Source organism: Gouania willdenowi, chromosome 13 (assembly GCF_900634775.1).
Source record: "Gouania willdenowi chromosome 13, fGouWil2.1, whole genome shotgun sequence".
NCBI classification, from domain to species: Eukaryota; Metazoa; Chordata; class Actinopteri; order Blenniiformes; family Gobiesocidae; genus Gouania; species Gouania willdenowi.
Window position 1 is genome coordinate 14,176,114 of NC_041056.1, and position 20,773 is coordinate 14,196,886.

General features: G+C 37.7%; 1 protein-coding gene across 8 annotated transcripts in view; it reads right to left on the minus strand.

Moving 5' to 3' along the window:
* The window catches only part of LOC114474075 (muscleblind-like protein 1), a 72,688-nt gene extending 53,430 nt beyond the window's left edge, over nt 1-19,258 (minus strand). For 7 of the 8 annotated variants that reach the window (XM_028464055.1, XM_028464056.1, XM_028464054.1 and 4 more), the window contains exon 1: nt 13,483-13,612. The gene's annotated coding sequence lies outside the window, so the exon portion shown is untranslated. Of the gene's footprint in view, nt 1-13,482; nt 13,613-19,042 lie in introns of those variants that run through there. The other variant, XM_028464050.1, reaches the window with a different exon arrangement.
* Nucleotides 19,259-20,773: the final 1,515 nt, after the last annotated feature.

Consider the following 20,773-nt stretch of genomic DNA (forward strand, 5'->3'; position numbering starts at 1 on the left):
GAACCAGAGGTGGTGTAATGAATCTACTGTTGCTCCTAGTTTATTTGTGATCAACTTTCATGTGAGTTGACGGCTGCTGTTAGTGGCTAGCGGTATTATAAAGTGCAAAAAATAATTTTTTACTGCCCTCAAAAAAGCTGTAATTGCTTTTGCAAAAGTGTCAAATCGTAGAAGTTCTAACATCTATTCCTCACACTAGCCTCACAGTCAATAGTCAATCACCAGTTTATTTGGATACTATTTGGGCCGCAACACTGTTTGGTAAAGTTGGTACGATAGTCACAGATTCAGACTTCCAGCATCAATAACTCTTTAACGAAACGTCATCAACACACAAATTAAGCATCGATGTGACATGAACAACATGATATAAGATCATTTTACTAAACGCAGCAGAGTTAAAGTCCTCCCCTTCTGTCTGGTGATCTTATAACATGAAGCTCCCGTCCATAGTTTCCCATAAATATCCAAATATCACACAAACTGAAGATTTAATTTTAAAACAGAAAAACAATGCTTATCTGATTTTATTTCTGTTTTGGTTTTAAGTCAGTAAAACAAAATAACCACACTGTTTATATGTTATTTTGTTTAGGTTTTAAAACGGAACAACCAAAGAACAAAGAGTACACGGATTATGAGGGGTTTTCATTCTTTAACGTTGTGCATATTCCTTCTTAAAATACAATCAAGCTGGATGAAAAATGAATCTTATTTCAACTATATAACTTGGGTACACACAATTTATTTGAACAGAAAACAGCAACAAAAAGAAGGAAACGAGAAAAGATGGTGAGCAGGAATGCAATTATGTAGCTAATACATCAGATGAATACCTGAAGTCGGATTTACAATTTTTAATAATACAAACAAACATGACCTCAGGCGAACACAAACCCTACATGCAGAAAAATAAGAGATAAAAACACAGACTGAAAAAGGTAACTGACAATGAGAGACAGCAGTTAAGAAAGATATGGATTAATAGGTTATCAATCTGCTAATTACCATGGGAATTAAAATGTCCAATCAACAGGTTTCTAAATTGGAGTCAGTATTTAGAGGTAGGAAATGAGCAAACGATTTTTTGAAGATCACCGTCTCCACACATTAGTAATTAGGTCAAATATTGAACTACTACTTTTCCAGGTTGAAATAATGCACATGATGTATTCGACCATTTAAAACAATGCAGCCTCTGACCATAATTCTCCTTTTTTATAGCTCCAAATGTGAGCCATGCTTTCATCTATTCCTGGTTTCACTAAATAAAAAGGATTCTTTACAATTCATAAAGGCCAGAGTCTGACGCAGGATTTAGGTGCTCAGATCAGCCGTCTCCACATTCCACAATAAATACAGTGCAAGCTACCTATCAGCATTTAAAAGCTCGCTAGTACCAGTTTTCCTACAACTTCCCTATCACCAAATCCTCAATGGCCACGATAGTCTTGTCTGGCTAACTATCTCTTACTTCCAAAAAGGACCAGGGCAGGTTATAGAGCTAACTTAAGAGCTTCACATCACAAGACTGCAAAGCCAGGATTAAGTTCCAAAAATCCGCCTTTTAAGACTGCTTCTAAGCACTGTGACAAAAAAGTGTCATCTCTGTAACACCTCTATCAGTGCATTTACATGTTTCTTGAGAAAATGGAATAGATAGCTTAATCCGATAGTAGTAGATTGCACATATTGGGGGTGTCCATACACACATCATAATCAGTCACTGCCTTTCCATTAGCCTGGGAAATGCACAAAATCTAATTAGCACAATAAAAACAGGTATTGGAAACACCTGACTCTCAACAAAATAATTAAAATATCATTAAGAAGTTTTTAGGAATTAATTTCAGAAATTTTGCAAAAACACAATGGAAACACTTTTTTCCGCAATTTCACGTCACAGGATGTGACATACCTGAGAAAATGTGGTGCGATACGTGTGAATAAAAGAGGAGACCAAGACATTTCTTTGCATCATACTTGAGAAAAAATTGTAATGCCATATTAGTCAGCAAATGACAAAGTAATGTGGAGTGTTATAAGGAGGTTTTCAGCATCCAGTCTCACGAGATGAGATTTTACAAGAATTACGAGGCTCCTGACCAAAACAACTTTCAACAGAAACATGTTCAAAGTGCAACTATACTTTATAAAAATTGGAGAAATATTGCTTTTACTTTGCAAAAAACTGTAATGGAGACACAGCTCCTGTGATGTTAGGAGGACATGACAAATACATTTGCATGTGGTAAAAACAAACAACTGAAAAAGAAGTCCACAGTTTTAAGAGAAGGATCCATATTTTTAGTAGACAAAGCAAGCATTATATTTCTGTTTTTTTGTGTATGACTTCTGTTCTATGCATCTGGAATCCAACAAACACTAATCCGCTGAGTTTAGCAGAATATAATCAAGCTGTTCTTATTGTTTCATTTCATGTTCTTAGTTACAATGCCTTTTATTTGACATAAACCGTTTTATCATAGACAGTTTTATCATGATTATATAATGGCAGTTTACCATCAAATGGACCAAAAAAATAAATAAATTCACAGACAATCACAGGCACACACCTTAATGCCTACAGGCAGATTAGACATCCAAGTCAATCTAGGAATAACAATGAAAAAATGTATCAGAATGAATTAATGCATCGTTTTGTTTTCTCTGTGTTTGTTTGTCACTGCGTTGGAAGTAGACAGATGGAAAATGAAAAGAAACCAAATATGCATGTCGTAAAAATGTCCAGACAACTATTTAAAATAACAGCGGGACAGAAAATTGTCAAGCGGAATTATTGTTTTTTTTTCTTCCAAAAACAGGACACAAACCGATACTTAAACGGTCTAGGGCGTCGGAGCTTGAAGCAGTGAGGAAATATGAGAACAGAATGAAAACCCACAAATTATCCAAGAGTTCTCATATCCAACAAGCACCAACATAATGGAGAACATTCCTCATTTACAATAAAAGCATGAATTAAGTTAATTATGGAGACCTTCCTGCAAGTCCTGTGGAAATGAAAACAAGTTATCTCGTGTTTAGTTTTGAACAGATTTCCACACTGATGTAAAAGGTCAAAAGTCAATCTATAACAGATCAGTTCGGTGCTACTTTCACACTAGAGAGAGAAAGAGCCACACCTCAACACATGGTATTGAAACTTAGTAGTAACGACTGTGAAAAATGAATCTGGTATTGAGAAAATATATAAATAAAGGAGTCATCAATAAGCATCTTAGCATGCGTGAATAATGCATGTGGCCATTTCCCACAGCCAGAGGCAGGAGGTTTTATTACGCCATAAGATCAACTAGCCAAGTAATAAGTTAGAGGAGAGAGGATGGAGAAATAGCATGAAAATATTATCCATCCAAATGTAAAGTCAGGTTGTTTTCCCTATAAAATGACACCTGACCAGAAGGCTCAATCTTGTGGTAACCTTTAAATGAAATTATCATTGTTTAGTTGAAACAACCAGTATGACAGTTATACTTCTAAAACACTGAGGAGATACGACCAGAAATTGAGCATAGCGTTAGTTTAGGTAGGCCGCGGACGTCAAGCCAGCCACACCTCCAATCATCCAATAGCACAGATTGGCTCCCCATTTGGGCCGAACGACTTTGGAAAATAATCTAATTGCAATTATTTTTTTTTTTTTTCCCTCAATATTGAGATTGCGATTTAATATGCGTTTATTTTGCAAGGGCCTCTTGTCATGTATTTTTTAATGAACACAAGCAATAAATCAATCTGTTTCATAATAAACAATTTCAGATTTATTTAAACTTTAAATAAACATAAATGTTAAAGCACAGGATACAACAATAAAGCAAACAAATCTGCGGCTTTACCTCAACATATCTAACTAACTTAACTTTTCATGACACATGTAAACATGTGGATTGCACTTCTTAAACACTCCCTGAACTTAACAGCACAGTACAAGACAAAAAAAAGAAAAGAATTGCAAATGTTTTATGATATTGCGATATCGCAAAAACAATTAATCATTCAGCCTTACTCCTCATTGGCCCCAAGCATACATGAGGCACTACTTAAACCGTGACAGCTGCCTCATACTTCCTCAGCAAGCATCTCGCAAACCCACCTCCACCCCAACTCCTCCAGGTCAGTATGTATCCAACTAACTGGGCATTTTGTTGTCATTAACATCTGCTCTGATCTGTTCCAGGTTTCTGCTAACCGCTCTCCTTGCTTTAGCCTTTAGCTAAAGCTCAGGGAAGGTCAGGCAGGAGTACTCTCCCTACTTCCGACTTTCCACTTAAGCACATGGAAAGGGCAAGGAGGTCCCGGAACAGACCCATACCGCCAAATATACGATTTGAATGCATGTCACTGTAAAGCGCTTGAAGGCGCTATATACATTCTAATGCACGATTATTTTAAATAAGTCATTTATTTTTGACTAAAGCAGTCCTGACTTAACTATTTTGCGTTATGGAGGTTAGGTTGGGTTCTCCTCCACAAGACAAGCTTAAAGCTGATATCCAGAGTTTCTGAGATCACGTCTCGATGTCCCGTCCTCAACAGCTCCACTTCCTGCCACTGTCTCTGCAATCTACCAGAAGCCGCGTCTCTACTTCTCTGCAGGAGTAATGCAGAACATAACAAGGTTGCATCGGGTCACATTGATATAGGTCTATGGGTCAGGTAAGAGCCAAAATCAGATTTACCTGTTTGTTGTTGTGATGCGCGGCCTTGTTTCTGTGCACAGTTCCTCATTCACTTTGATTGACAGTCTCAAAAACACATAGTTGAAGCCTACTGGCTGGGTGCATTTCGATTACCTTTATTGTTACATATGTAGTATTACATCCATCCATCCATTTTCATATCCGCTTATTCCCGTTTAACAGGGTCGCGGGGGTCTGCCGGTGCCAATTTCCGGCTCTCATAGGGCGCTTGGCGGGGGTACACCCTGGACAGGGCGCCAGTCCATCACAGGGCCTTTTGCAAAAAAGGTGTTTCTATAGTGCTTTTGCGACACATTTCAATTCCACATTTCAATTCCCGTTTAACAGGGTCGCGGGGGTCTGCCGGTGCCAATTTCCGGCTCTCATAGGGCGCTTGGCGGGGGTACACCCTGGACAGGGCGCCAGTCCATCACAGGGCCTTTTGCAAAAAAGGTGTTTCTATAGTGCTTTTGCGACACATTTCAATATCGAAACTTCTGAAATACCTCCTCATGAAAGCGTAAAAACTTTTTTGCAATATTTGAGTATTTTTTCAAAATTAAGGTGTTTTCGTTACCAGTTTTTATTGCACTACTTCGATTTTGCACATTTCCAAGGGTAATGGAAACACGGCTAGTGTTAAGGGACTTGCTCAACATCCCACAGTGACGGCCCAGGTGAAATTCCAACTGGTGACTCTCTCCCTGTTTCCTTAACCACTAGACCAGTGGTTCTCAAACTTTTTTGGCTCTAGCACCCCCTTTTACAGTATTTCTGAATGCAAGTACCTCCTTTGTACGATTACAACATTTTCCTCAGAATACCAGTTCATGATAACATTTTTAAGTAATATAATTTTGTAAATATGGAATGAAGCAGTATTTAGCAGCTAAATACTGTTTCATTCCGCATTTACAAAATTATATTATTTAAAAATGTGGTTCCCAACCTTTTTTGGATCATGACCCCATTTTGATATTAAAAATTTTAGGTGGCACCAAAGACACTTTATAGTTTGTTTTACTGTGTTACAAATACAGAGCAGCCAAAATGAATGACAAGTTGTGCCAGCTCAGATATATTTGTAGTGCATTTTATTTGAGAAAGTGAAAGTATAGAGTACAGTTAACATTGTGCGTTCTTTTAAATTTAAAGAACATATTATTGAGTTGTTGTTTTTTATGAATTACTAAAAATCTCAGGTGATCTCATTTAAATTCCAGACAACCCCACATGGGGTCACAATCCCAAGGTCGAAAAACACTGATTTAGAATATATCTATTTCTATTTTTATCATTTCCAGTCTACTCCCACCTCGTGTGGGACCAAGACTTTTTATTATTTCATGTTCTAATCAATATAATTTCCATCATCATTATTATAACTATAATTTTAATGAAAAAGAAACATTATGAAACCCGTTTTTAATGCTCACATTTGTTAATTTTCCACTCTCTCTCTCAAGTACCCCCTGTAGTGCCATCACGTACCCCCATTTGAGAAACACTGCACTAGACCACCACAGTCCAATGATGAGTTAAATATTTACAACCAAAACTCCTCGCGTGTTGAATATTCCGATCTCCAAGTTCATCTGAGTTCAGCAGCAGCAAAGTGAAATATCTCAAACACGGCTGACCACTATGATATTTGATTTTTTTTTTGTTCCTGACCTAACCGAGTAGGAGCTCAGACTTCAGGTGGGTTCTAAGTAGAGAGTCAGAAAAATACGAGTTGCTTGGAGTATTAGATCACGTTGTTGTGGCTCGTTTGATCGCGCATGATTTATTGCTTGGAGGAAGATCAGTGGTGGGACAGAGTTGTTATGTGTGTGGTGCGCTGTTTTGAGATTATCGAAGCACACCACACACAGTATCATCAAAACTGTTATATGCCTAATAGTGTAGGGTCTGAACAGATACAAAATCTCTTCAGATTTAGAAAATCCTTATGCCCTGCTTTACAAAGAAAACTATGGATAAAAAAGAGGAAGAGGAGATAGAATTAGGAAGGAGAAATTCAGTAATGTCAGAGGTTAAAGAGTGCTAACTGTAACAGCAAAACGCAGATGCTTGTCGTTTAGAGTTACATTGCATCACAGGCTGACTAGAGCTATCATCTATAAATGACCTAAGCTGCCCTTTATACTGAAAGGGGATTCAGGGAGTGTGGGGGAAGGGTAAGGAGGCTGTGAAACAGAGAAAAGGTGACAGTTTAAGGTTAGCAGCAACAGGGAGAGTGATGGGAGAAATGCAGCAACAACTAAGAAAAGACAGGTTACTGTCTGGTAGTGAAAGGAAGAAAATCACGGTGAGATCTCGTCGGTATGAAAGACAAATCATCAGAATCAGAAAAACTTTAAAAGGCATTAGAATGAAAAAGTTCAGTATGAAGGTTGAATTTTGAGCCTCTGTTGCTCTGTTGTGATACCATCTTGACATTTCTCATCACTCTTCATCAATCGTCGTCTGGTTCTCACATACTCTGCTTCTCTTTACCTTTTTCATGTAAGCTTTGGTGTTCCTGTCTGAATAGAAATCCCTTTGCTTTCTGCTAATTTGCTTTAAATGTCATTACACATAACCAAGCCATACCTGTTTTATCTAATCTGTCTTGTCTGTCAACCCTGCAATCTCTCTTTTTATTCTGTATCAACAAAACACCTCTTGCTGCAGCACTACCACTTTAATGTTCTGCAAGGTCATTAATAGCACAATCATAAAAAACCATATTTGAAGCGAGAGAAAGGTAGTAAATGCTGAATAGAAATCAATGCATGGAACTAAATCACTTCAGACAATCTATGTAATACTGACGCATGGACCTTTACCATTATGGCTTACTACTAAGGTTCAAGCAAGGTATTATGTTTTCATGCTCATGTTAGAATGTTCCGGGTCCAGGGGAACAGACATTTCACTGAATGGTTATAGCACTCCCCTTTTGGTGTTTTCTATCTTCAAGAGCATGGATACAATCCTGCTTGGAGGTATGACACAATTTTCTTGCCCCATTTGAGGCACCCCAAGAGTGATGACTCTTTTAGCAATTGCCTATTCCATCCATGGTCGCAGTATTGATTTCAAAAGGAAAAGGAAAAGAAGAAGTAGGAAAAGAAAATCAAAGAAATTAGAGTGCCGACATTTTAAAGCATTTAGTTTTTGTCTGTATGTGCTGGTTTATATATATATATATATATAATTTCCGAATTCATGCTAAGATGTCATTCAGCAAAAAAAAAAAAAAAAAAAAACTGAACCCCAATGCGGTCAACTGACTTTTGGTATTGCAGCTCTCTCAGTATCAGTGTGTGTAAGTTAGTAAATATTGCCTGCAATAGAAAATGCTTTAGAACCGCTCAAGAGATGACACAGTGTTCTATAACTAAAGTCTAATTCCCATATCAATATCTGAAAATAAAGATGAATAGAAAATGTTGGGGTTTATTTCTAACCACTGTATCATTTATTTACAGAGGATACTTTATAATGTTACGTGGGCTATGTGTTGACAATAGATTGGCACAATTAGGTGCTGATTTATGACTACCTTGACTGGTTTTGTGGTGTTTTCTGTCCACGCAACAACTGATTGGATCATTAAGTTGTGTCTGGTGTATTACTGCAAACATCTGGCACGAATACCACAAGAACCTCTCCTATGATTTATCTCAGGAGAAATTCAGGATGCTAGATATTCTTGGTTTGAGCCTCGACGTTGTCTTGCTTTTATGCATTAGTTTTGTACAAATAATAAATACAGTTTTCTAAAGTGATCTTAAAGAACTTTGTCTGCCCTCATTTGTAGCATCTAAAACAAGCTCACAACCTGTCAGTTCCCAATAGAATGCTCTCTAACATAAATTGAACAACTGAACAACACCGACTTTAATCGTTCACTACTTTTAAAATGCTGAAATGACAAAAAAACATCTTGAACCTAACTATTGTGTCCATCTTTTATTCTCCCTTTATTTCCTCTTCTCACTTGATGCTTGGTAACAAATGTCATCATGTCCTCTTTGCCTCTTACACCTCTCCTTGATCAATTATTCTTCTGAAGAAAGCCCGGATTGTGCGCTTAACCTAAACAGTGATAGCTAGCTTAACTAAACCTTTGCTATTCAGCCATATCTGAGTTTGGTGGAACAAGAAAACCCAATGTGGTCAGGGTTTAGCTAAGCCAGGCATCATCTTGTTATCCTGGATCTATAATTCCACTTTGGTTAAATTCCCCCTGTGCATTCTTACATAGGTCTGCCCTAACTTTATCCTTGGCCACCGTCAGCCAACTGGTAAATTGTTTTGTGATGGAGCTGATGTTATTAATCTTTAGTACGTGGCCAAGGGAGGAAATGGTTTTTAATCAAGCTTAAACTTGGATCTTGTCTAACAATTGCTTGCTCAACCCATGTTAGCCTGACAATTAATTAAAACCTCTTGGGCTGAGTGATGATTCATCTTCAATCACATGCTTTGTGAAGTTATCTACACCTCCCTGCTTAGCTCGAGACACGTGTTTATGTTGATAATTTACCATGAGGCAGCAGAACTGCATCATCGGCATAGAATATGCAGCCATAGCAAGGAACAGAAGGTCAGCTTGTTCATTTAAATTCAGGACACAACCTCTGGAGTAATGAGTGCATGTATGCACACCAGCGCCTATCCTCTGCCCTAAGCTTCCCTTATCTAGAATGTTCACACTCACATAGACAGAACAGATCTGTGACTCTCCCTTTTTCTATAGCTGTAAGACAAAAATAAGAGAAGGTAGACGATGAGGGCAGTCATGTGGCACGTGCGCAAGCTGTCGTCTGCTCCGTATTATCAGCTTATGTAGTCAAATAGCCTGACACTCATGCATAAGCATTTAACGCTGATGTGGAGTCATGTACACTTAAATACATGGATTTATGAACAGGTCCAAGAGAGGGCACAATTACATCTTTTCTACAAGTGGGCATACATTTTTATTCTGCCTTCAAATTTGCTCCTCTTCTACTTTCTCTGCTGCAGAGAGGCTGTATACCTGGCCTGGGTATACTGCCTATGTGGTGTAATGCAGCTCCAGCAGGGGTGTCATTGAGTTCATAGACATAAACCAACCCACAGCCATACAAGTCTGCTCGTCACAGGAATAGCAATGGAGGAGGTGGGCTGGGGTTAAGATAGTAGTCTACATTAAGAAAGAAAGAAAAATGGGAAGAATACAAAAGAACAAAATGGAGATGGCGAGAGAAACAGATTTTAAAAACAATACAGAGATTGATCAGAGATGTCTGAAGGATACAAATGTGATACTCAGAAGGAAAGCAGACAGATTTATTTGGAAATAAATGTATGTGGGTATAAAATGCTCTCCTGTGTTATTCTACCATCTTCGAAATTTCAAAAACATGGCAGGTATGGCATCACACGCACGCACGCACACACGCACACACATTATGAATCATCATTTTTTACATTTATCTTTAAATAAACTATCAGTGCTCTGACACATGACAACCTGGGAAGACAATGCATACACCTGAAGGGAGAAAGACACATTAATGCACAGTTAGGAAGATCTAAGAAGTGGGTGTCAAGAGTAACATAATATAGATGTTGTATATGGTCATTCCCCTAATAAGTGAGGGTGAGGTTGGAGACAGGAGGGGGTATAGCATTTTAGGATCACTCGTAAAATTCTGCCTGGAAATGGTTTAATGTCGGCCAATAGGAAAGATGACCTAAGGAGAAATGTTTGTGAGCTTTGTTAGCAGCTTGGTTTGTGAATGTCAGTCGTTAAATTATAGAGATCACTTTGATAGATAGATAGATAGATAGATAGATAGATAGATAGATAGATAGATAGATAGATAGTCCTCTTTGATACAAATCACATTTCATTCACACACAATATATAAATATAGAAATAAAAAGGTTAAAAAAGTGCAAAGGCGCAATTCATTGATCTTTGTGTTTCAAATCAGTTACTGTTGGTTCAAAGTGGAAACAATGTAGAAAAGGAATGGATTGAAAATAACACACACACACATACACACACACACACACCTTGTACTTGTCATCAAACCAGCTTTTGACCAAACAGTTGGTAATATGTACATTTTGTCCATGACCAGTGATTCAGCTTGATTCAGTTTGACACCTAAATCTGTGGAAATCACAGAGGGCCACTCAATGGAGCCAACTGTATTTACTATAGATTACATTTTCCACTCATGTGCATTAGTCCAGTGACAGCTTAGCAGGCTGCAGGGAAAACAGAAATTATTCACCAGTGACTGACTCACTGGTGATTTTTTTGCCACTTCCCATGTGGCCTAACAGGATGTCCCTCTTGACCATTGGTCAAAGCGACTGCCAATAAATCTGCCACACACATTCTCAGTGTTGAATTTCTTGGACTTGGTCATCTGTGTTTACAATCTTCCAGATGTAACCTAGATACAAAAAAAAAAAACTTCTACAAGACATATCTCAGTACAAATAACAACAATTGATAATATAGTTTTCATCACTGAAAAATGCCATTTTGTATAAATTAACATGTACTATCTAGAATTTACAATCATTGAGACATGGTTTATGAAACCTTAGAAGCCTAGGGTCCCTGGGTAGATAATTTTGAGGGCTTTACAATCCTGATAACCATAGAAAGTCTTCAGAGCCATTTTCTAAAAATGAACTCAAGCAAGGGAATTACATTTTTTTTTATTATTTCAAATTAAAAGTTGAGTACCAAATCTTAGAGTTTTCAGAAAACTAAACATAACAGTACTGCCACAATAAATGTATACATTAAATATAGTTCATGCATTTTGTCTTATGGATGGTTTAGATAATCTATTGTACTAGCTGTAGCATCTCTCGGATTTCCAAAATAAGAGTATTGTGGACAATTGAGTAGAGCAAGTGAGGTTTCTGTAAAAGTTGTATATACTATGTCAAACTAATAAGGGGTTTTGTTTGCATATTTAAAAACATAAATAAATAAATAAATAAATAAATAAATAAATAAATAAATAAATAAATAAATAAATAGGTCAGTGGTTGCTTGAATTGTAAAACACTTATTATAACAATAAAAGTAACAGCTTTTGGTTATTTTTGGACTGGCATTTGGTCACAAGTTTTGAAGTTACGCTCCCAAAATATTTAATGCAATGACCGCTCTTCATGTAAACTCAATAAATGTGTGGCTAAATGGGTGAGACAAGCATCGGCAGGTGTTTTGTGGTTTTGAAAATTGGGTCATCTTTTTTTTTTTTTTCTTGTCATTTAGGCCAGCCACAAACACTCCACCAGAGTATTCATCTGGCTAGTTACTTATTAGATCACCAATCACATGAGATTCTAGTTGTGTTTTGAGCCGTCTGACTGTCCTGCTATTGCCAAAGGCAGCTGAGATAATGAGTGTGGCTAAGAAAACAAGACCATAAATATAATAAGTTTATGCACATATAGGCTGATATATAGGCTTCACTCAGGCGGTTATTTGGTTTATTTTGACCGCGGTATGAATTTTGAAATGCATCAAAGTGCCTTTGCACTCTAATGACCTTGTAGATCAGTGTGCTCTCATCTGCATAGAGAGTTTTATTTCCCCAAACTAATCAAAGCCCAACACCAAAAGAAAAACTCAGAGTGATATTTTAAACAGAGGACAGTTTAGAAAAAAAGAGTCAAGAGCAAAAATAGGTTGTGACGAAGTAAAACCGAAAGAGCACAGGAACTTTTTTACGAGAATATCCTGTAAATAGTGGCAAAAATATTGATCAATGTCAAGTGTGTCATAGCAACTCTGGTATATTAATATTGTATACATGTGGGTACATGGTGATATATGAAATAGTAATAAATAAAGTAATAAAAACTTGTACTTTTCCCTCTATCTAATAGACTTTATTTACATCCTTATACTCGTCTGTGCACATACACAATTACCGTACCTGCCTATATTTGGAATAATGTGCACAGTTTAGCCTGGCCAAGATGGACAAATATCATTGCTTGTATTGTAACAAAAAATAAAGATGATTTTCTTAGCTCATGTTTTTCTAGTGTAAGTATGAACTCTACTTGACTTTTCTCAAATCGGTTCACAAACTGTTTTAATTACAACAACAGTTTTTATCTTTAGAATTTATTTGGTTCCACGTGTTTGTGAGTTCAAGTATGTGTTTCTCAGACTGACACGGACTGCCAGGATAAGAATGGATTGGGAATCATTTCCTAAGGGCAGCTGTAGTATAAACAGAAGTATTCCTGCTAATATAAAAGTGGGTTCGTACGGCTGTTCATGTACGTCCAAGAGTTAGTGTTTTATGTTATATTATTCATTTTCACACATGTACTTTTAGTCGTAGTCACATGACGAGGATTGCATTGCAGTTATATAAGAAAGAAAGAAATTGCTAGAAAACGGAGTGTTTTCGTGTGTGTATGTGTGTGCACTAACTACTCTGGGGAACTTTAAATACTGACATTACCCATTTTTTTTGCAGCTCTGCTTATTTCAGCAGTTAAAAAAAAAATCTCCCAATGGGAATTTGCGATACGTACACACTTCCGAACCCTTATTTATAAACAACTATCAAACCCACTCAAATACTTGGACACATCACACGCTAAACATCCAGATGTGATTTAAAAAGACTGAAATAGAGGGAGAAGTATCACACAAGAAGGGTTGTACAGAAATATTTACACAGAGTCACAGAGAGTAAGAAAGAGAGAGAGAGACGGGTAGAGTAAGAGAACAGTAAAGACTTACTGGATCACTGCAAGGACTCATCTGAGTGCTGCTGAAGGGAGACTGCAAACAGATAACCTCATGCTTGCTTAGCGGCTACTCCTCTCCTTCACTCCCTCTGACACTGCCCTCCTCCCTCCTTCCCTTTTCCTTTTTTTTTTTCCTCCTCCCGTTGCTTCTTCCTATGTCTACACTCCTCCTCCTTTTCCTCCCCCTCTTCCCTTTCTTTCCTTCCCTCTCCTGTCCTTTACTTCCTCGCTTTTTCTCTGTTTCCCTCCTGGCACAGACTTTAACTGTATTCAGATACACCAGACTCCATATAAGGCAGCACGGCTAAACATGTCACACATAATTTAAGCTCTGCAGGCAGCAAGTTCACCTTTTCCAGATCATGCTTGGATCACAAGAAAAAAAAAAAAAAAAGGGTGGGAAGGGAAAGGAAGAGAGGCGGGAACACATGGAGAGCCAACAAACTTCTACTGTCAACAGCCACGTTCCTGTTATTTCACGTTATTAAAGAGCAGGTTTGCATCCGTGTGTGTATATGTTGACGAAAGCTGATTTTCAGACTGGGAACATGCTGAACATGGCTGAAATGCAGTTCACCTGCACTACTCCAATACCTTTGTTAAAGCTGATATCCAGAGTTTCTGAGAAATCTATGTTTATGTATGATTTGTCCTATAGACCCCTATACAAATGGAAATGATCGCCGAGTGCGCCCTGCCAATAGGCTTCGACTTCATGTTTTTGAAGTGAATGCGGAACTGTGCACGGGAACAAGGTCACGCTTCACAACATCAAACAGGTAAATATGATTTTGGCTCTTACCTGACCCATAGACCTATATCAATGCAACCCGATGAGACATTGTTATGTTCCGTGATGCGTGTGCAGAAAAGTAGAGGTGTGGCTTCTGGTAGATTGCAGAGGCAGGGGGAGGAAGTGGAGCTGTTGAGGGCGGGCATCGAGACAATGTCTCAGAAACTCTGGATATCAGCTTTAAAGTTTCTGTAAGGTTTCGTTTATTGAGTTTTTCAGGGAATTTCATCTCCTGGCATGTTTTTGACTTTCAACTGTCAGTCTACTTCAGAGGCGTCTGCTGTTCGCTTTGATGTTTACTTGACTTGACTTCCGCCTAATAATTCCAGCAATTTCTTTTTTTCCTCTTTTTTTTTTTTTTTTTTTTTTACTTGTCTGCACATGCTGTCAAAGGTCAACACCACAGGAAGTGAAACCATTATGAGACAGCAATGCATATTTTGTTATTGCAATAAAATACATTGATTTATTTTATTGCTTAATTGTGACCATCACCAGCCCTCCCTAAGGAAGGGTAAGAAATCTTCCTCTTTTTGAATAACATGTCAAGAGATAAAATTTCCTGACAAACCTTAACATCGAAACCTTAGCATATTATTCAAAAAGAAGAACTATTCTATTAGTCCAATACTCTCCCCTCTGTCTTTCCACCATCTGCACACAGTAATCTTATACAGATGCTGTTTGTTGGATCTGCCTACCTGCAAGGGTTTCCATACTCTGCACTTTTATAAAGCATGACAGAAAGAAAAAGGTGTGAGAAACAGAAAGCCAGAAGGACTCCTACTGTATGAAGGAAAGGTGAGTTGGGACACACAATAAGCATAAACCAAAAAAAAGGGGTGGGATTAAAAAACTAACAAAAATAGAATACTAATGGACATGCCATCTACAAGGATAAGTGGTTACAGTGAAGAGAATAGAGCGATTTCTGCTGATGATGTATCAGGTTTAACACAATCAATGGTTTAGAAATAACTTGCTTACTGAACACTCTTCTGTCTCCTGTTGTCTTTCTCTCTGCAAGGCATTCAAACCATGCAGATTTTAGGATGGAAAAAATGACGGGATATTGTTGAAATAAAGAAAGACTGATCGTAAATAATAACAATAGCTGCTTTTGGTTGGTAGTTTTTTCCTACCTCCTCCACAGCTTCAGTCCACTCACAGGACAGCAAGAGTCATAGCTCTGTTGCCATGGTGTCTAACTCCATCAAACACTACGTCAGGTATGTGTGCATGCGTGTGTGAGAGAGTAGTGTTTGTTTGTAGATGTGTGTGTGTGTGTGTGTGTGTGTGTGCATGTGCATGTCAGATGGGTGTTATAAAGTGACTCAGAGCCACATCACTGAATTGTGGCTGCATTATATCAAGGTGTTTGGCATTTATCACTATATTGACTTTTTGCAGGTGTGTGCATTTGACTGCATCTTTCCATATGTGTGAATACACGTGCATGCTTGTGAGCATGCACGTGTCACCCAGTTCAGGGCGGAAAGTGTTGTTTGAACAGCATCCTCTTTGATGGATCTCTGTGCTGCTACATGAGGCGATGTTTAGCTCTAGCTACCATAATAAATGTCTTTGTGAAGCCAAAGCAAGGTACTGCAAACACTAATTATAAAGACGTTTAATTTTCATGATGGCAAAACATCAGCACAACAGTTTCCTATTCCTGGTTTCCACAAATAGTTTTGTAAATACTATGATTTTCAACCGCAAGAAAACACTTCAGGAATATAAAAGAGGTCTGACTAAAAATAAATGAACCAACAATAAACATGTCTTAATTTATTTAACAGGGGACTGTAAGTGAGAAAAGTAATAAAACACAGACAGAGACAGAGTGAGCTGCTGCAGAATCTGCGTTGCCAGGTTGGGCTTAGAGTTTTTTTTTTGGTTGAGTTTTTAACCGTTTCTAACAATAATAATAATAATAATGTGTTTATATAGCACTTTCTATGACACTCAAATCGCTTTACAGAGACCATTATTGATTCACACCAATCATACCGCAGCATAATTACCAGTTCCATCTGGCATTGTTACTATTATGAAGGGCTAGCTTGTTGAAAACTGTTTGGTTTTGGAGTAAATTTGTGCAAATTTGTGTTTTGAATGTGAAAGTATTAAATTATTAACAAAGAGATTTAAGCAAAGCTGATTATAGTAATATCTAAAAAGTATTGTACCAGGGACAGTGACTGTAACTGAGCTACACTAAAACAAAAAATATTTATTATTATTATTATTCAAACAATACAATGTGACTCATAACTCTCTTTACTCTCAGGGAAATGTTATGGGGTTGCTATTATTTCTCTATATATATCCTGACTTTGTCGAGCCCTTAGAATTGTCCCCAAGTGTTACTGTGATAAAGGAGGACTCAAAGGACTCATAGCATTTTAATTAATGCAGAAGAGGCATTCATGAGTCCTGATTCTGTCCAAAAATTCAACATTTTAACCTGACCTTCTATGAACTCACTTGCTGTAGTTTGGACTGCCGTGGGTTCAAACTGAGAAAATATGAGATGTGAGAGTAAAAAAGCTGCTGACCTTCACACTCTGGTTCTGCCACACATAAAAAAATAAAAACCACTGCTGAAATAAAGAATAAATTTTCACGTATTTTATATAGTTATTTTTTTTTTTCTTTTATTGACTTGTAAAATGTAAATGTGTCAGTGTTTTTAAAATTATTATAATTAATGTAATTATTATAACAATTATTATTATTACACTTATATCATATATCATCAAATATATATACAAATATGCTGAAAAGATTGATACATAAATGACATTAATTGAACAATGTAAATATTTAAATCAATAATTCTTCTTAAATTGATATTGTTTTGTAAATTGGCCTGATTTCAAAATTGAATTATTTTCTGGTTGCACCTTCATTTAATAATTCAATAATCTTTAGCTTATTGGGAATTTTGAGCTTGTTTACACACACTGTGATGGTTAAAAAAATGGTCCTTTTGAGGACCTCATTTATTGTGTTTTGTTTCTTAAACTGCAAGTGACCTTGATTTTGTTATAGATTTATTGATAATATTAACCCAAAAAGGGTGAGATCAATTACAGAAACTATGTAGGGGGACGCTTTGTCCCAAAAATGTGTTCCCCGAGTTTGAAAAAGGTTAACAACCAACGTTCTACAGCACACCTTTCTGTGCAGAAATTGCAATTTCTGTGACCTTGTGGCCTTAGTGGAAAACATCCATCAGCACAAAGTTGTTGAACATGTGTCGTAACATACACAACTCACAACGTCCTGACAGCTAAACCATTGCCACTGTCAGTCAGTCCCGTCATGTCGACTATTATTAATGGCAAGATTTAGCACAGGCTAAACATTTTTTTGCTCTGTTTTCCACAGGCAGCTTCTAGATATCAAACGGACTGCTGTACAGTATATTAGTATCAGAGAACAAAAAACAGTGCAGAAGAAAGTAACACAAATAAGATGGAGAAAAATCTTGACTTGTAAGTTTGTAAAAATGGGTTTGCAAAACAACAGAGAGAGATGATCCAGTCTGTTAAAGATGGAAAGTAACAGAATATACAAAACAGGTGTTATCTGGACCACATTATGTATTTTTATGGATTTCATTGCACGAGTTTTATCAATAAAAAAAAACAACTTTAGAAAAGTTGACTTGGTTTAAAACAGAGTAGAATGAACAGCTACATATATGAGCAACACAAATAAGAGTCTTCAGAAGCTTTAAAGGACTATGTATAAACTATTAACTATAACATTCTAATTGGGATTTATCATTTGTAATTCAAATGTCTTCAATAATGGATTGTTTGTTTGTTTTTTTATTATTTTAAAATCATCATTGCCTTAATGCAGTAATATAAATTTGATAAGCACTCAGGGGAATGATATGTCATTCTGAAATGCAGTCTGTGATAATAAAGTTTGAGAGTTCCTGCCCTCGGCTGAAGCAATCTCCCTTTCCAGCCTTTCTGTTTCTCTGTGGTGCAACAGATATGGTTGCAAGGCTCTGCGACTGTTAAACCACAAAATGACCCTTAACAGGGAAGTCAACCCACTCCACACACACACACACACACACACAGACAATGTAAATCAAGCTTTGTTTCGTTTCTTTGTTTCATCAATGCATCATCTCTTGCACTTTAAGCAATATTTTGTCTGATCACAATCTTCAAATTTGTAAATGATTCAGCTATATTTTCTAAATACTAAGGAAACTGTTTAAATTAATGTTTTTTTTAATGACAGGAAATGTCATTAAGTTTTTTGCACAATTGTAGTTGCAAACAGATTTTAAAGAAGACAAAACAACATGAAATACTGAATCTTACTCAGGCATTTCTCATTAGTTACACAGCAGTCCTCAGTCACTATAAAATATTTCATGCAAAACCCCACACGCACAGTCACATTAATATATTTCTGCAAATTTCAGTCGACAAGGGCAAACAAATCGTGCACTCTTGCTAAATTGCAACATCTTCGGCAAGAATGTGATTAATATTGTACTTTCTACAAACCAAACTTTCCTCTTGTTTATTCAAAGAAATTAAAAAAAGAAAAAATCTATACAGGCTATAGAAGTTCTCTAAATTATGACATGTCAAATATTAAAGAGTGTAGCTATGGGTTTGGAGCTTTTCAAAAGCTAATAACAAAGAGAGCATTGTGTAAAAGAATAAAAATAAAAAAAAACCCAGCAGCTATTCACACTTGAGAGCCAAAGTAGTCTTACCTGCTTCCTCGTCTGTCCTCAGTCTGGGTGTATACGTACGAGTGTGTGAGCGCGCACTCAGAGACGACCCTTTAGACAGGAACTGATGAATCTGCACGACTTCAGCCCTGCAGCCTGCAGTGCATTCTGGGGTTTTGGTCTCACTCTCTCTCGGCTCTCTCTCTCTCTCTCTGTGTTAGCACAATGTTAGAGGGGGATGTCCTCACCTCCCATCTGGAGAGGAGAGTGAACTCATACAAGCTGCACTCTCTCTCTCTCACACACACACACACACACACGCATACACACCTACATAAGTGATGCAGAAGATGGCTCAAGATGACGACTGCCGTGGCTTCGGTTGCCATGGCACCAGCCTCCTCCCCCCTCCTCCCACCCTGATCCTCTCCCCTGTAGTTCAGGACCCTCTTATTATGTTTAAGCGGGAAAATAATTAGTGGATGAAAAGAGAATGCATTTATGTTTCCTTCCTTTCACATGTTTTAGCTGCAGCTCAAAATCAGCTGATATAAAAATGAAGTAAGACACGTGTGCTACATGTCGCTATAGAGCACGTGTCAAACTCATGTCCTGGGGGCCAAATCCGGCCCTTTGGAGCATCCAATTGGGCCCACATGCAGGAAAATGTGAAAATGACAGAGGAAACCTGAATCATTGTGTAAACTCAACACCCCCGGTGCTTACAGTCATTTTTAGTGTTAAAAACTTCAATTTTCCTTAAATTAAGACTTATATCCCTTAATTAAATGGACATTGGTCACAAAATCTATGGAATTTATAGTGAAAACCCTGTTGATACTGATATATATCACTTAATGCTTGGATATTGTCAGTTTCTTACATATTTTGTATTTTATGTATACGTAGAAGTGCAAACTAGGGCACAATAATGTTTGAAATTACTCATTTTCCAGCATAAATCTGTGGCCCACTTAAGCTCAAACTGCTTCGCATTTGGCCCCTGATCTGCGTTGGACACTCCTGCTATAAAGTATTGTGAAATGAATAACGAATAGTGTGAGGAAAAAGTCAGATGCAGATTGACTGGGGGATGGGGGAGTTCCTGGAATCAGTCTTCAGTTCCTGTTTGTTGTTTCTCTTATTTCCTCACATTCATAGCGAGGCCTGCTGCGCTTTGATAACACACATTTGAGCCACCTCACAAACAAAGATCTAACAGCTGAACTGGGCGATGAAAAGGATATATAGGTCTAAGAGGCACGGCCCGAGATAAACACACAGAAACACTGAGCGTCCGTTGGTGTAATCAGCACAATTTCTCTGACTCAGCTTCAACTGCTCTGTAAAGAGTTTATTACTAAGGATACCATGAAATAATACGCTGACGGTGAGAAAAAGGAACCGAAACAGAGATTAGGCTGTATTGTGAAATAAAGAGCGTGATAGACGAATGAAGATGAGACCTCCTCTCTGCCGTTTCCCATGGCGACAGAGTGGGTGGAAGGCCATGTCCGTCCTTCAGGCGCTGCAAATCAGCAGCTCCCAGCTGAGTCCTGCCTCCCAACCATGGCACCGCTAACCACCAGCGTTCAATCTTTACACATTTAGCTTCACTCTGTTGTGTCTGACTGTTTTGTTGCCTTGTATTTCTGTCCTGTTTCCCTGCTGTGCACCACCCCACTGCGCTTCAAATCTAATCAGACCCCACGAGGCGACTCCCTGACACTGAGATATGTATTAAGAGCTCTGAATGAAAAAAAAAGCACTGTG